The following is a 6,000-nucleotide window of genomic DNA, read 5'->3' on the forward strand; positions in this document are numbered from 1 at the left end:
TGTGTAGCATAGGACCTGATGAATACAACAGGATCTCAGCCTGTCAATCCACCAAGGAGATATGGGAAGCCTTACAAACGATACACGAAGGAACCACTCAAGTAAAGCAGTCTAAAATTGATATGCTCACCACTGAGTATGAACTCTTTAGAATGAAGGATGATGAATCCATTCAAGATATGCACACTCGATTCACTTCTATCATAAATGAGTTACACTCGCTTGGTGAAATCATTCCAAGGAACAAGCTCGTGAGGAAGATTCTTAGTGTTCTTCCCAGCTCCTAGGAGAGTAAAGTGAACAGCCATTACTGAAGCAAAGGATTTGCAAGCGCTGACCATAGATGAGCTAGTTGGAAATCTGAAAACCTACGAAATGAAGAAGAAGAAGGATAGTGAAAGAAGAGAACCAAAGAAGGAAAAGAACCTGGTACTCAAGGCTGAAAGCAATGACTCAAGCGAGGAGGACAGTGACATGGCTTACTTAACCAGAAGGTTCCAGAAAATGATTCGAAGGAATGGAGGCATACCAAAGAGAGGTAGTTCCAGCAAACCAACTACAACATAAAGCATTTATAGCTACAAAATACAACGTAGCTAATTATGAAAAATTCCGTGGCTAAACACTTTAGCTATAATATTTTCTTTCGTAGCATTCGTAGCAAAATGTAGCGTAGCTAAAAGTTAGCTACAAACTTTACATGGTCCGTGGCTAAGGATTAATACTTATTGCTACGAATTTTTTGTGTTGTAGCTATATTTATAGCAAATAAGTTTATACTCTTGCCACAATAAATATATTTATAGCAAATAATTTATACTCTTGCCACGATAAATAAATCGGTAGCTATCTTTATATGGTAGTTACAAAGTGTTATAGCGTGGCAAAAGATTTAAATTTATTTGCCACGAAAATTTAGATATGTAACTGCTTATATATTAGTCCGTGGCAAAAATATTTTTGTGTAGCTACGGACAAAAAGTTCCATGGCTAAAAATCATACAAAAAAGTCGTGGTTAGATTATTTTTTACAAAAAAATTGATTTATCATAGTTACAAAAGTTTCTCTCACAAATGCCCTGTTTCTTAGCTATTTGATTTTTTTTCTAAAAATTTTCAATTATTCTGTGGCCGTGCATATTATATCAAAATTAATGACTTATTAAGCTTGAGTAATAACTAACTCTGCAAAAAATTGACATTTAAAAAATTTCACAAAATAAATTCCAAAATACATGTACTAATCACTTAATAGTATCTGACATTTTGAAGAAAAGAACTAGCCAATGCGAAGCTTAATTATAACAGAGATCAGAAATATGTACAGAATTTCACATTAAATGAACATAAGTAATTTCTTGATGATTCATATTGCCACCGCATCTTCGATCTTCATGCATCCAAAAATATATGAAGCACTCTTCGTAATCACTAAACTGAAAATAATGAAATGACATGATTTTGTGAGAAACTTATATTTGAATTATTAAAACACATAAAGACGCATTTACAGTTTGTAATTCAAAAAAAAAAAAATCAATGAATCATGGAATGAGAAGAAAAAAATTTTCTACACAAAAGACAGGAGAAAGCATTTAAAGAAACATCTGAAAACTTAAGGAGATCGAAAAAAGAAGTAAAACGTACAGTTTGGCATTAGAGGGACTGCAATTTCTCAAAGGCACTTTTCTCTTGAGCACCCTATAAATAAAAAACAAACAATTGAAGCAGAAATCCAAGTCAATTAGGTGTAAGGCACAAAACTTATCAAATCTTCAAAAATCGCACTCACTACTTATAAAAATAAAGTATAATATCTATCAAATTGCTGAAATAACTCGAAAAATTAAACTTGAAAATTCAAACCCAAGTAGGTGTAAAGAGATTCAAAAACCTATGATATAAAGACATGAACTTACCTGGAAAGAGACAACCAACAAGTTAAAAATTTTGTTCATAAATAGAGAAGCAGTGTATGTACCCTGTTATTCCTCTTTGTCTTTCTTGCAGTGATTTAAGGCTTGACAATTAAGGTGGAAGAAAGAAATAAGAAAATAGGAAAAGTGGCGGCTGAGGGTGAGGACATAGGTTTTGGTTTGGAGGGTTTTAAGTTTGCCGTTCCTTCTCTTATATAGATGCTCTATTTTACTTGTTAATTCAAAAACCATACCTGTAAGGGGAGAAAATAAAAACACCATAAATGTAAATAAAAGTTAGAAAATTACCTATAATAAACCAAAAGAATAAATATATTATATTTAGTTAAAATTATAAAATCAACAATTTGCATGTGACGACCCGGCCGGTCACCTCATGAGTTACCGCTCCGTTTCCCCTATTTCTGCTTCTTTATGCTTCGTTATCCGTTTTTGTGGTATCGGGTTGGTCAGATCGAGTCTGGAATGATTTTGGTAAGGTTTGAGACACTTAGTCTCTTTTAAGAAGGTTTAAGTTGGAAAAGTCAACCGGATGTTGACTTATGTGTTAGAGGGCTCGGATGTGAGTTCCGATGGTTCGGTTAGTTTCGGGAGGTGATTTGTGACTTAGGAGCGTGATCCGAATGAGTTTTGGAGGTCCGGAGTAGAATTAGGCTTGAATTGCTGAAGTTGATATTTTGGCGATTTCCGGTTGGTAGGTGAGATTTTGATCCGAGGGTCGGAATGGAATTCCGAGAGTTGCAGTAGCTTAGTTATGTGTGACGACCCGACTCGTCGTCTCATGAGTTACCGCTTCGTTTCCCCCATTTTATGCTTCTTCATGTTTCATTATCAGTATTTGGTGTGTTAGAGTTGATTTGGATTGGTTTTGGTAGAAATGAGACACTTAGTCTCTTTAAGGAAGGCTTATTTTGGAAAATTCAATCGGATGTTGACTTATGAGTTATAGGGCTCGGATGTGATTTCCGGTGATTCGGTTAGCTTCAGGGGATGATTTGTGACTTAGGAGTGTGATCGGAATTGATTTTGGAGGTACGATGTAGAATTAGGCTTGAATTGGCGAAGTTAGTATTTTGGCGAATTCCGGTTGGTAGGTGAGATTGTGATCCAGTGGTCGGAATGGAATTTCGAGAGTTGTTGTAGGTTCGTTAGGTGATTTTGGATGTGGTGCAAAATTTCAGGTCATTCGGAGGTGTTTTGGTCGGGTTTTTGATCGAATGCGCCATTCGGAAGTTTTTGAAGAACTTAGGCTTCAATTCGATGTAATTTGATGAATTTGGTGTTAGTTGAGGTGTTTTGATGATTGGAGCAAGTTTGAATAATGTTTTAAGATGTGTTGGTACTTTTGGTTGAGGTCCCGGGGGCCTCGGGGTGATTTCGGATGGCTAACGGGATGAAATTTGGAGTTTAAGGGCTGCTGAATGGTTTGGTATCTGGTATTTCCGCTTTTGCGGAAATGGACCGCAGAAGCGGTTCCGCAGAAGCGTATGGGGAGTCGCAGAAGCGAGGTTGGGTATTTTAGAAGGATTTCCGCAGAAGCGGACCATTTCCCGCATAAGCGGCTTCCGCAGAAGCAGTTAGTGACTGCAAAAGCGGTCCAAGGCAATAAGTGAAGTTCCGCAGAAGCGGAGCAATTTCCGCAAAAGCGGGTGCGCAGAAGCGAGCTGGTTATCGCAGAAGTGAAAAGGCCTGTTCAGAGGTAATTAAAATTCTATCTTCGCGAATTTTTGAAAAGAGAACCTAATATTTTCACTTCGACTTGGAGGTTTTGTGCGGTTTTGGAGAGGGAATCAAGGGACTTCATTGAGGTAAGGAATTCTAAACCTAAAACGTAAATCTAATGTGTTATTGCATGAATTAAAGGGTGAAAAATCAAGTAAATAGAGGTCAAAAATGGAGGTTAGGGCTTGAACTTAAGAGAATGAAAAATTTGGGATTTGAGGGAGCATTGAGCTCGGATTTTGGTAAATATTTGATATGTATATGACTGCGGCGAGATGAGGAATCAAATTGATGTGATTATAAATTTTTCGAGAAAGTGGGCCCGGGGCTCGGATTTTGCTAGTTCGAGATCTTTGCTATTTTTTCGATGTTTTCGATTGGGTATTGTTCCCTTAGCATATTGTGATGTATTCGCTCTGATTTTGGTTAGATCGACGGCGTGAGGAATATTTGAGGGGCGCAAAGGCGTCGCGAGCTAGAGATTTCACCGGTTCAAAGGTGAGTAATGACTTGTTAAATGATAGTCTGAGGGTTTGAAACCCCGGATGTGCACATCATAGTGCTGTATTGAGGTGACTTGCACGCCGGATAGCGAGCATGGGGTAGAGCACCGTTGTGGAATTGTGACTTGGTCCGTCCGATTGATGAAATTACTACGTATTTGACTGAAACTACTTGTTATCATCATAATTTGGGTTGATTTCCATGCTTGGGTTTCGTGCCAAATATGTGAATCCTTTAGGGATTGATATCACTGTTTTCGCATTACTTTGCAATATTATTGGATCTCGGTCCAGGGTTTAATATTGTTTTTGCAAACTCAGCCATTTTTTTCTAAGATTTGAAAAACTTAAACAATATTTATTGACGTTTTGGAGCTGAGAACCATTATTTTAATATGCCCAAGTGGCTTATGTGCATTTCTGGACTGAGCATGGATCGGGTTGCGCGCCCAGCAGTTTTATAGTGATTTCTGGTTAATATGTGGCTCGGGTTGCGCGCCGCAGCGGTATGTATTGATATTGAGGCCCGAGGGCCTGGTTGGTGCCACGAGATGGCTTGATTATTTGCGCTTGGGCTGTAAGGAATCCCCTCCGGAGTCTGTAACACACCCCCAGTGAGAGCCGTCGACGTTAAATATGATGGATGGCTTCGGGCTGCACGCCGCAGTGGGTACCGGAGTGTACCGTCATATGCATTGCATTGCACTCATGCATTTGTTCCTATTTGTATTATTTGTCATGATATTCCAGCACTCGCATTTCATTGCTTCCATGCTATTCCTTGCACTGTTTACCTGGTAACCCTGGTGTTACTTGTTTAATGGATTGATGTGCCCCGAGGGGCTGACTTATGTGCTTCTTGCACTATCTGTTTCGCATTCATTTGCTTAACTGTGTGGACAAAAGACATTTTCGAGAGAGGTTTTTAAACTGAGCCCAGATATTTCTAAAGATTATACGATTTCACTGTTTTCTAAAAGAGTTACACTTATTCTATATAGCATTATGGCTTTGCTTTACATGGTTTCTTGCTGCTCAGTTTATTATTTACCTTTATTACTCACTAAGTTAGAGTACGTCACTTTTACTCCCGCGCACTTCGCGCTGCAGATGCAGGTATTGGTTTTACCCGTGTAGCGGGTTTGAGCTGGTTGAGGATTGCTATCGTAGCTGAGCAAGGTGACCGCCAGCGTTCGCCGCGGCACCGGATTTCTTCCTTTTGATTCCAGATTGTATTCTATGTATTACAGGCTTTGTAGTTGTATCAAAGATCCTTCTAGATGCTCGTGACTTGTGACACCCCGATTTCGGGCTGAGTCGGGATGGGGTTCTCTATTTTATCACTTTATTCCGCAATATGATCCTCATTATCTATGATTCAGACTTATTCATGCTAAGTAACTGTTAAAAGAGGCGTTGTTGTTCTGTTGGCTGGCCTTGTCTTCACGAGAGGCGGCCATCACGACCGGGTTTTGGAATTGGGTCGTGACATATGTCATTTGGGATGTGTGTGCAAAATTTTCAGGCTCATTCGGGTACTGGTTTGGTTGGGTTTTTTGATCGAAAGCGTATTTTCGGAAGATTTTCGAAACTTAGGCTTGAATCTGATGCGTTTTGAGTAATTCGATTGTGTTGAGGTGTTTTGATGATTGGATAAAAGTTGAATAAGGTTTTAGATTTGTAAGTGCCATTGGTTAGTTTCCCGGGGGCCCGGGTGAGTTTCGGGTGGCTCAATCGACTATTTGGAGTGGGAAAAGTGTCACGACCCAATTCCCGAACCCGCCGTTGATGGTGCCTCTCGTGAGACAGGCCAGCCAGAACAACGCATAATACCTTCT

The 6,000-nt window shown here is 39.3% G+C and overlaps 1 long non-coding RNA gene across 1 annotated transcript; it reads right to left on the bottom strand.

The window, feature by feature from the left end:
* Positions 1-1,210: 1,210 nt before the first annotated feature.
* On the bottom strand, positions 1,211-2,088 carry LOC109216425. The gene is made up of 3 exons (XR_002066492.1): positions 1,920-2,088; positions 1,648-1,701; positions 1,211-1,436 (listed from the first exon to the last, which is right to left on the bottom strand). It is a non-coding gene; the product is annotated as an uncharacterized LOC109216425 (long non-coding RNA).
* Between the last annotated feature and the right edge of the window lie 3,912 nt (positions 2,089-6,000).

Source organism: Nicotiana attenuata, unplaced genomic scaffold, assembly GCF_001879085.1.
Source record: "Nicotiana attenuata strain UT unplaced genomic scaffold, NIATTr2, whole genome shotgun sequence".
NCBI lineage: Eukaryota > Viridiplantae > Streptophyta > Magnoliopsida > Solanales > Solanaceae > Nicotiana > Nicotiana attenuata.